This window comes from Dendrobates tinctorius, unplaced genomic scaffold (assembly GCF_039654945.1).
Source record: "Dendrobates tinctorius isolate UK_male_01 unplaced genomic scaffold, ASM3965494v1 ptg000074l, whole genome shotgun sequence".
Lineage (NCBI taxonomy): Eukaryota > Metazoa > Chordata > Amphibia > Anura > Dendrobatidae > Dendrobates > Dendrobates tinctorius.
The window spans coordinates 2,676,896-2,687,787 of NW_027361742.1; the positions used below are offsets into that span (position 1 = coordinate 2,676,896).

The following is a 10,892-nucleotide window of genomic DNA, read 5'->3' on the forward strand; positions in this document are numbered from 1 at the left end:
AGGCGTAATCGGCGCTGCAGAGCAGCAAGGCGCGATCTTGCCGTGCTGGAATGCCGCAAGTGAGCGCACTCTATGCGGACCTTGTGCAGCAGTGCATCAAGAACCGGATAGTCCTTCAGAAAGCTCTGAATGACCAAGTTCAGCACATGTGCCAGACATGGGATGTGAGTGAGGTTGCCTAGGCCCAGAGCTGCCACCAGATTTCGGCCATTGTCACACACTACCAAGCCCGGCTGGAGATTCGCTGGCACAAACCACACGTCGCTCTCCTGCTTGATGGCATTCCAGAGCTCCTGCGCTGTGTGGCTTCGATTCCCCAAAGAAATTAATTTGAGTACGGCCTGTTGCCGTTTGGCCATGGCTGTACTCATATCGGTCGTAACAGGCTCCTGCTGCGCTGTTTCTGAGGAACTTGAGTAGGAGGAGGAGTCTATGTGTACAGACTGGATTCCTGCAATCCGTGGAGTTGGCAGAACACGTACAGCGCCACTCTCCAGATTTGTACCCGGCTCCACAACATTGACCCAATGGGCAGTGAGGGAAAGGTATCGGCCCTGTCCATGGTTACTGGTCCACGCATCGGTGGTCAGGTGGACCTTGCTACTAACGGCGTTTAGTAGCGCATGTTTTATTTTTCCCTCCACATGTTTCTGCAGGGCAGGGACGGCTCGCCTGCTGAAATAAAAGCGGCTGGGCACGGTGTACTGTGGGACTGCCAATGCCATGAAGTCCCGGAAGGTGTCAGTCTCCACCAGCCTGAATGAGAGCATTTCAAGTGCCAGTAGTTTGGCAATGCCAGCATTCAGAGCCTGTGCTCAGGGATGGTTTGCAGAGTATGACTGCCTTTTATCCCATGCCTGTGCTACCGATGGCTGTCTTGTGGCCTGGGAGTATGAGGATGACTGGGAACATGGTGCTGTGGGTGGAATGTCACAGGGTCTCCGGACAACAGTGCCAGAGGTTCTTCCTTGGCGATCCTGTGAGGAAGCCGAACCAGCTGTGTGTGAGCTGGAGGAAGAGGCCCCAACACGAGCTGAAGAGGTGGTAGGTGGTGCTGTACGTTGGCCTATGTCTTCAGTGTGTCTGTATAACTCCACCTCGTGCTTGGTCCGCACATGTTTCCACATATTAGTGGTATTGAGGTTGCTGACATTTTTCCCTCTTTTGACTCTCTGATGACACAGCTTGCATTTGACAAAGCAAATGTCATCTGCAACTGTGTCAAAAAAGGACCACGCACTGCAAGTCTTGGGAGCGCCCGTTTTGCCTTTTGAAAGACGAATGCTCCTAACGGGTGCCGAAGTGGAGGCTACAGGCAACCAAGTCTGACCCCTCCCTCTCCCTCCTGTTTTGACCGTTCGGGGAATCTCTTCCTCAGAGCTGCTCCCACCACCTTCCTGTTCCTCACGCCATGATCGGTCAAGGACCTCATCATCTACACTCCCCTCTTCAAACACCTGCTTCTCCTGGTTGTCTCGCCAGCACCGTACGCACCAGAAAGTGACACCTGTGTCTCGTCATCATCTGATGCATACTGAGGTGTGCTGACCATAGGCACTGGCCCACCCGCCTCTTCAGATTCAGAGGGACAAAGAAGTTGCGCATCACTGCATACTCCCTCTTCTTCACATTCTGGAATGCTGCTTGGCTGGCCCGCTCTTTCCAAGCCAACAGATTCAGAGAACAGAAGTAGAGACTGTGATGGCTCCTGTCCAGGGCTCTCTGACTGCCTGGGCACTTTGGCAGGTGGTGAAGAGACAGATGGTTGCTCTTCGGTGCTCTGGCCCTGAGAGGATGTGGAAGTCATTGAAGTCGATGCGTTAGCTGCCATCCATCCGACAACGGCTTCAATTTGTTCCTCCCGCAGCAGTGGGGTACGGCGAGGTCCTACAAAGCTGCGTATAAAAGACTGTTACCTGCTAAAACTGGGGGATGCTGACTCACTGGTGCCCGCAGCAGGCACAGAATCCCCACGTCATCTCCCTGCAGAATCCCCATGTCCTCTCCCTGCAGAATCCCCACGGCCTCTCCCTGCTGAAACTCCACGCCCACGCCCACGTGCCTTACTCCCTGCCTTCTTCATCTTGCTAGACTGATAATGATAGGCAGAAAAGTACAAAGGGGGGCTTAGTGTGCTTATTCCTGAACAGCTGGTTACAGGTAGAAAAAAAAATAATTTTATGAAGTGTGTGTGTGGACTACACTTTAATAGGAGCTAATGAGGCCTACACAACTTTCAAATGTAGTGTTTGGTGAACTTTATTGTTTTTTTGTGAAAAAAACTGAAAGGATGTGACCAAAGATTTGAAAGTGATAGCTCCAAAAAGTTGGTGATACTATTACAATGCAGGCAGGTAACTTACAATGCAAAAGATGAGGCTCCCAAAAAATTGGGTAATACTAATCTGGCTGCAGATGAAGGGCACAAGCCAGAAAAAAGGCTCCTCTATCTACTCCTATATAGTGTTTGCAACCAACCAATGTAGATGGATATGGATGGATGCACACTAATAGGAGAAGATAAAATGAGCTGCAATTAAAGAAAAATATGTGTGAGGCAGTGATGTACGCTGAGCGGCCTACAACCAGACGTAGCTGCAGGACACACTACTCAGCGTGAGCTGCACTCACACACAGTCAGAGACCTCTCAGACAGCCGTGAACAGTGCAGCTAAGTGGGCACTAGCACTGAAAGGCTGCAGAAAGGCTCCGCTGTCTACTCCTAGAGTGTTTGTAACCACCGTATATGGATACGGATGGATGCACACTAACAGGAGAAGAAAAAATGAGCTGCAATAAAAGAAAAATATGTGTGAGGCAGTGACGCACGCTGAGCGGCCTACAACCAGACGTAGCTGCAGGACACACTACTCAGCGTGAGCTGCACTCACACACAGTCAGAGACCTCTCAGACAGCCGTGAACAGTGCAGCTAAGTGGGCACTAGCACTGAAAGGCTGCAGAAAGGCTTCGCTGTCTACTACTAGTGTTTGCAACCAACGTATATGGATACGGATGGAAGCACACTAGATAGAATTTTTTAAAAATAAGCAGCTCAAAAAGAAAAATATGTATGAGGCAGCAGTGAGGCACGCTGGGCGGCCTACAACCAGATGTGGCTGCAGGACCCACTCCACAGCGTGAGCTGCACTCACACAGCCCTAGCAGACAGCTGTGAACACTGCTGCTAGGGAAAAGAAAGCTACAGTGGTGGTTTATGTAGCCTGGTTAAAGCACAATATGTTTTGTAGAATCGCTATTTCTAACTGTCTCTCACAGTCTTCAACAGCAGCCTGTCCCTAACTGAATTCACAGCAGAGTGACCAGAAATGGCGTCGGCTTTTAAAGTGCATCATGACATCATTTCAGCAGCCAATCACAGCCATGCCAATAGTTAACATGCCTACATGCCTAACAGGATGTGCCCACACTTCTGAGGATTCCCATTGGTTGAATCAAAGCGAGCGGGCTCATAGCATTATGGGAACTTCCGATTCCGGCATCGATATGAAAAAAGTATCGGAAGTCATTATCGGAATTCCGATACAGCTAATATCGGCCGATCAGAATGCTCAACACTATTAACAAGATAAAATCTCTGGGACTCTCATCTTTGAAATTCAAGACTTCTTTGTTTTTAGAAGATAAGTGTCAAGATAATAAAAAACAGTTATTTGCTCTGCTTGGACAATTTGACCATCTGGTTGAACAAGTCAATTACCTTCTCGGAAGGATCAAAGAGATGAGACTATATATATATATATATATATATATATATATATATATATATATATATACACATATATATATATATATACAGTAGATTGTAACCGTATCAATAGTTGGTATTAATTAATTGGAGTGTTGAAACCATTAAAAATAACTCATAGTATACATTCCACCCCTTGGTTTCAATCACTTTAATTAATTAACCTGCCACTAAACTATGCCATTTATCATTATTTGCATTGCTCCTATATATATTTATTTATTTGCTACCAATAGAAAACTGTTTTGGTAAAAAACAACATCCTGGGCTTAAAACGGAAAAAATCAAAACAAAAACAACATTGGACCAGCAGGTGCTAAAATATCAAGAAATATTCTTTCTTCGGATCTTCTTGACTGCAATTTTTTAAATGGGTCTCTGTTGCAGGGAAGCACGGGGAGTATTATGCCCTAATCACTTTGGGGTGACTTCACTACTTTCCCTGGTTAGCAAAAGAACAGACTCTAAAGAGCAATCTGTCCCTGCCCTTCATGACATTAACCCCTCGTTTCTCCAAAGCAATGGGTGAGGGGAGTGCAGGTGTCCATGGCTGAGTATAAGAGTACCTTTATCTTCTATTGCTGCCGCTGTTCAGGGCCTTATTCACCCTGGTAACAAATATGAACCTAGCACTCAACTTAAAGGTATTTGTAAGGCGGTTTATTGTAGTACACGAAAAAAGACGTTTCAGTCAATGTGACCTTCTTCAGTTACTACAAGGGTAATTATAATTACAAAACAAAACGTCATATAAAACAGAAAAAATAACATAGGAAAAAAAAGGAAAAAAAAACAAAGGAAAACAGAAGTATATACAAACAATAGTCAAAATGGTCATACAAAAATAGGATAAATTGGTCGCCGATAACGCCAGGTATCCCACACTGCCCATATCATGCCAAATAATTTAAAAAGAGCCATAGAAAATATATAGCAGCAATCCATAAGAATGTCAAACATACCGTGTGGTATATAGATTGTGTAGAGCTTATAGGCATCTATCAGAAAGGACGATGGTGCTTTAGGCATCTAAAAAACAAGATGCGGTGAAATGGAGCGTATGATAGTAGTTGTGAATCATGTAGCAGGAAAAAAAAAAAAAAAAGAGTACTTACTGAGGAGAATGATCTCTCTAAGGTAATGAGCTGTGGAGGATATAGCAAGGGGGAGCATTATTGCAATGTGTGCATAAATAGTATCACCTCCCCTGTTAATAGGTACACATCAGCACTAAGTATTTACCTTGTCAGTATATAGGAGAGGGGCAAGCGTGCCTCCAGATGCGGTGTCCACCGGCCATCTGATCCTGCATGCAGACATGCAGGTTTAAAAAGGGGAGGGGGAGGGATACTTAGTGGTGGGCGGCCAATGGGAGCTGTAAGCTCCAGTAAACAGGAAGTGACTAACAGGAAGAATATGGCTGTGGGATCCACAGTACAGAGAGCTTACTTTCCACCAGAAGAAAGACATAATACCAGCTCAAAATGTGGAGAAACACATGCTAATAATAGCGGTTATGTGTGGGGATGCTATATATTGTTGGTAGGGAGATTGGAAAGCAGAATTCAAGAGATAGAAATTAACATATAAATAACCATAGCCTGGTCAAGAGAAAACATTGAACAGGGTGGGAGTGAGCAGACAATGGTCCCTGGGTGTCGGGATTATGCTAATTGAGACACTGTGCAGAGGTCCAGAGAAATATACTAAATAACTTTATTGTGATAATTCATACAAAGGCAGTATATTCAAGGAGAACTATAAAGAGAGAGGCAAAAGAAGCTGAGATCCATAGTATTTGAGCTGTGCAGACTTGTGGGAAAGAAATAATGCTATGTAATCCCAAATAGAGAGAAATAGGCTTGTAGCAGTGGCGTCCAATTCCAACACATTAATATAATCGACTCTGTGAGAAAGAGAGGAATACATTAGTATATTATGGCATCAAGAAGGCTCCTAGAAAAACGAATCTACACATGAAAGTAGCATAATAAACAGGTCGGACCAAAAAAAAAAAAAAACCATTACATACACTGAGTGTTGACTCTAATTTTGTAAGGGGCTTATGTGAGATGTAGTTTTTTATAAAAATGCTGATATTTTGTAATCCCTATTTAACCCTCTCAGGCTCATAGTTTCGAGGGTATGGATCCAAAATGCCTCTTGTTTTTTGAGGTGAAGGATCCTGTTACCACCCCGTCGGGGGAGGTGACACCTGTTCAATTACCTGAAATCGAAGTTGTGAGATGTTATGACCCTGGGTAATGAAGTGGTGGGGAATGGGAAGAAGATTTTTGCACCTAATTGTTGATTTGTGCTTTGATATTCGATCTCGTATAGGTTGTGAAGTTTCCCCTACATATAAAAGACCACAGGGACATATAATGAGATATATCACATAAGCAGAATCACATGTAAAGAAATTGGAGATTTTAAATTCTTTGCCAGAATGGGGGTGTACAAATTTATCTCCCTTGCTAACATTGTTACATTGGACACAATGTAGGCATGTGAAAGTTCCCATTTTAGGTTTATGTAGAAAACGTTGTTTGTGAATAGTGGATTTAGGGCCAATGTCTGCTTTGACCAGGGAGTCCTTCAGATTGGGTGCTCATTTAAAGCAGGGGAGAAATGGTTTTTGAAATTCTCGAACATCAGGATGAGCTGTGGAAAGTAAATGCCAATTTTTACGAATGGACTTGTGGATAATATAGGCAAAGCGGTGGAACGTATGTACAAACGGAACGCGGTTCGTCATTCCCTCTTGTGATCGTGTGGGGGTATCTCTTGATGCTTCTAGTAAAGAGGAGGGATATCCTCTTTCTACAGATTTGTTGGTCATCTCATCCAGGCGTAGAGTTCTAGTATCAGTGTTGGTAACAATACGTTTCACTCTTTGATATTGTGATTTAGGTATTGCCCGTTTGGTGGAGGGAGGATGGAGACTTTCAAAATGGAGGAGGCTGTTCCGGTCTGTACTTTTAATATACAGGTCAGTGGATAGGAAGCCATTGGGATCCTTAATGACCATGGTGTCCAAAAAATTCATGCGCCAAAGATCGTGTCCTATGGTGAATTGGATACCGGGCCAGGATGAATTCAGGATGTCAAAAAAAGAGAGCAAGGACTCCAATGAGCCGCCCCATATGCAAAAGACATCATCGATGTAGCGCTTCCATATGATGGCGTAGTTGCGGAAGAGGTCGCTTTTATAGATGATGCTTTCCTCGAAATCTGCCATATAGGCATTTGCATATGGGGGCGCTATATTGGAGCCCATTGCGGTCCCACGTACCTGTAGGTAGAAGTCGTCTTGGAAGAGAAAAAAATTAGAAGTGAGTACCAAGTGGAGAAGATCAATACATAGGTGTATTTGATCTACATCCATTCCTGTGGAAGTGAGTAATCGGGCTGTAGAATTAATACCATCAGAGTGGGGTATTGAAGTGTAAAGATCCTTTACATCTAGTGTCACGAGTAGTGCCTCCTGTGGGACTTTTTGGAGATGTTGGATATCTGATAGAAAGGCCCCTGTGTCCAGAATAAAGGACTTAGACTTCTGAATCAAAGGTGTTAATATTTTTTCTAAAAATACTGCCAGGGGTGACAGAATCGAATCTGTAGACACCACAATTGGTCTACCAGGTGGTTTCTCCAGATTTTTATGGACTTTTGGGAGAGTGTAAAAAACAGGAGTGATGGGGTTTTTATTACTGAGAAAATCACAAGTTTTCTGATCGAGAACCCCCAGATCCGAGTATTTCTGGAGGATGGTATTAATTTGGTGGCTGATATCAAAAGTGGGATCCCGCGGCAGCGTATGGTAAATTGAAGTGTCATTCAATTGTCGCATGATTTCGGACAAATACATGGATTTATCCATGATTACTAGGGCCCCACCCTTGTCAGCCGGTTTTATGACTATGGAGTTGTCCTCCTGTAAGGACTGAAAGGCATGTCGTTCCTCAATTGTAAAGTTGGAAGGATAAAACAAAGTACCCCTATCAATATCATTTCTTAATGATTGGAATGAGTTCTGTACAAAATTGATGAATGTTTCAATTGCATGCGAGGCATGTGGGGGCCGGAACAAACTTTTATTACATAGGCCCAAGCTTTGGGAAGACAAAAGTTTAGGGTTGGTTGCCAATGGGGGATCATTATTATCAGGTATCGTTGAGAAATGAACCTTAAGTCTTATAAGATGGAAAAACCGTTGGAGGTCCATATCTAAGTGAAAAGTGCGACATCTGTAAGATGGGCAGAATGAGAGACCCTTTTGTAGGACGGCATATTCTGTGATACTCAGGGTTCTTGAGGAGATGTTGATCACCAGATTGTCCGTACCTTGGATCGGGTGATTCGTCCTTGGTCCTGGTCCCTTCTTGTGCCTCTGTCCCCGCCTTGTCTTCTTCTGTAGTTGTAACATCGGCGTGAACCTAAAAAAGGAGCTGAAGTAGAAGCGGTTAGTCCTTGTTCCTGGTCTGAACCGGAGGTGGAATAATCTGTCGATAATTGATGGCTTGGTCTGGTATTTGTGGATCTTGAGCTGTCCTGCCATCTGTAGATCCGGTTGAATTTATAGTCCTCTGCGTCCCTCGCAAATTTGTTCCTCTTCCTAGTTTCGATATCCCGTTTATGGCGGTCAATACGTACTTGAATCTCAGCCTTTAGAGAACTTAGCTCTTCTGGTGTACCAGTTGCTGATAATTGGGTTTCGATGACCTTCACACGTTCAGAGCTGGTTATAACCGCCTTCTGGAGGTATTCAACTATGAGAGTTATTAGGTAGAGAGAACACTTGTTAAGGATTTGTTCAAATTTAGCACAAAAGTCAGGAGATTCCCGAAAAAGTGTAGGTCGCAGAGGAACCCGGAGACCTCTAGGAATCCGTTGGACCCGTAAATACTCAGACAAAAGTAGCACAATGCAATTCTGAATTGGTAAGAAATCTTAATTCCCGTTCCAAGTCCCTACCACGGGTTTCACGTGGGGGAATTTGTAAGAAATCACTGGGGATTTTGGATTATGCAAGGATACTGGCGGTTTCCTCTGCGTTGTAGGAGAAAGTAGTCATGACCATAAAGTGTGCAATCACGTATGGGGAGACACGTATAGAAAGAACACCGTGAGCACAACTCAAGATGGTGCTAAGGTTAGGTTCCCAAACCGTTAAAGCAACAAATATGAACCTAGCACTCAACTTAAAGGTATTTGTAAGGCGGTTTATTGTAGTACACGAAAAAAGACGTTTCAGTCAATGTGACCTTCTTCAGTTACTACAAGGGTAAATATAATTACAAAACAAAACGTCATATAAAACAGAAAAAATAACATAGGAAAAAAAAGGAAAAAAAAACCAAAGGAAAACAGAAGTATATACTAACAATAGTCAAAATGGTCATACAAAAATAGGATAAATTGGTCGCCGATAACGCCAGGTATCCCACACTGCCCATATCACGCCAAATAATTTAAAAAGAGCCATAGAAAATATATAGCAGCAATCCATAAGAATGTCAAACATACCGTGTGGTATATAGATTGTGTAGAGCTTATAGGCATCTATCAGAAAAGACGATGGTGCTTTAGGCATCTAAAAAACAAGATGCGGTGAAATGGAGCGTATGATAGTAGTTGTGAATCATGTAGCAGGAAAAAAAAAAAGAGTACTTACTGAGGAGAATGATCTCTCTAAGGTAATGAGCTGTGGAGGATATAGCAAGGGGGAGCATTATTGCAATGTGTGCATAAATAGTATCACCTCCCCTGTTAATAGGTACATATCAGCACTAAGTATTTACCTTGTCAGTATATAGGAGAGGGGCAAGCGTGCCTCCAGATGCGGTGTCCACCGGCCATCTGATCCTGCATGCAGACATGCAGGTTTAAAAAGGGGAGGGGGAGGGATACTTAGTGGTGGGCGGCCAATGGGAGCTGTAAGCTCCAGTAAACAGGAAGTGACTAACAGGAAGAATATGGCTGTGGGATCCACAGTACAGAGAGCTTACTTTCCACCAGAAGAAAGACATAATACCAGCTCAAAATGTGGAGAAACACATGCTAATAATAGCGGTTATGTGTGGGGATGCTATATATTGTTGGTAGGGAGATTGGAAAGCAGAATTCAAGAGATAGAAATTAACATATAAATAACCATAGCCTGGTCAAGAGAAAACATTGAACAGGGTGGGAGTGAGCAGACAATGGTCCCTGGGTGTCGGGATTATGCTAATTGAGACACTGTGCAGAGGTCCAGAGAAATATACTAAATAACTTTATTGTGATAATTCATACAAAGGCAGTATATTCAAGGAGAACTATAAAGAGAGAGGCAAAAGAAGCTGAGATCCATAGTATTTGAGCTGTGCAGACTTGTGGGAGAGAAATAACGCTATGTAATCCCAAATAGATAGAAATAGGCTTGTAGCAGTGGCGTCCAATTCCAACACATTAATATTGTTGTGCTCACGGTGTTCTTTCTATTTATTCACCCTTGTGACGCTTTAGCAACATCTGGGCTCAGTCTCATCGCTCAATTGGACATCTTCAGTCTAAACACAAAACACAACTTGCACTGTGGGAAAGTGAAATTTAAAGTCATACTTGAAAAAGTTCCAAAGTCTTGGCAGAGGTAACTCAGTCCAAAGCAACAGTCCAAAATATCTCAGTACGGGTGGCTTGTTTTCCACCCCTTGATCAAATGAATCAAACAAAATTACTGTAGGTTTGTTGGTCCAAATTAATTGTGCCCAGAATGACCTTTGAAATTTTCTACTGTAGCAAATATTTCTACTCTAGATAATAACTACTACATAAAATATATCATACTAGCTGAAGAGCCCGGCGCTGCCCGGGCATAGTAACTGTGGTTAGTTATAGCAAATTATAATTATCAACCATCCCATAGTCCCGTGCCCATATACCCATCATACATATCCACGATCCCATAGGCCCGTGCCCATATACCCATCATACATATTCGCCATCCCATAGTCGAGTGCCCATATACCCATTACACATCCTTCATCTCATAGTCCCATGCCCATATACCAATCATACATATCCTCCATCCCATAGTCCTGTGCCCATATACCCATCATACATATCTGCCATCTCATAGT

General features: G+C 43.5%; 1 long non-coding RNA gene across 1 annotated transcript; it reads right to left on the bottom strand.

Moving 5' to 3' along the window:
- Positions 1-5,460: 5,460 nt before the first annotated feature.
- On the bottom strand, positions 5,461-10,584 carry LOC141096340 (uncharacterized). The gene is made up of 2 exons (XR_012233669.1): positions 8,116-10,584; positions 5,461-5,674 (listed from the first exon to the last, which is right to left on the bottom strand). It is a non-coding gene; the product is annotated as an uncharacterized lncRNA (long non-coding RNA).
- Positions 10,585-10,892: the final 308 nt, after the last annotated feature.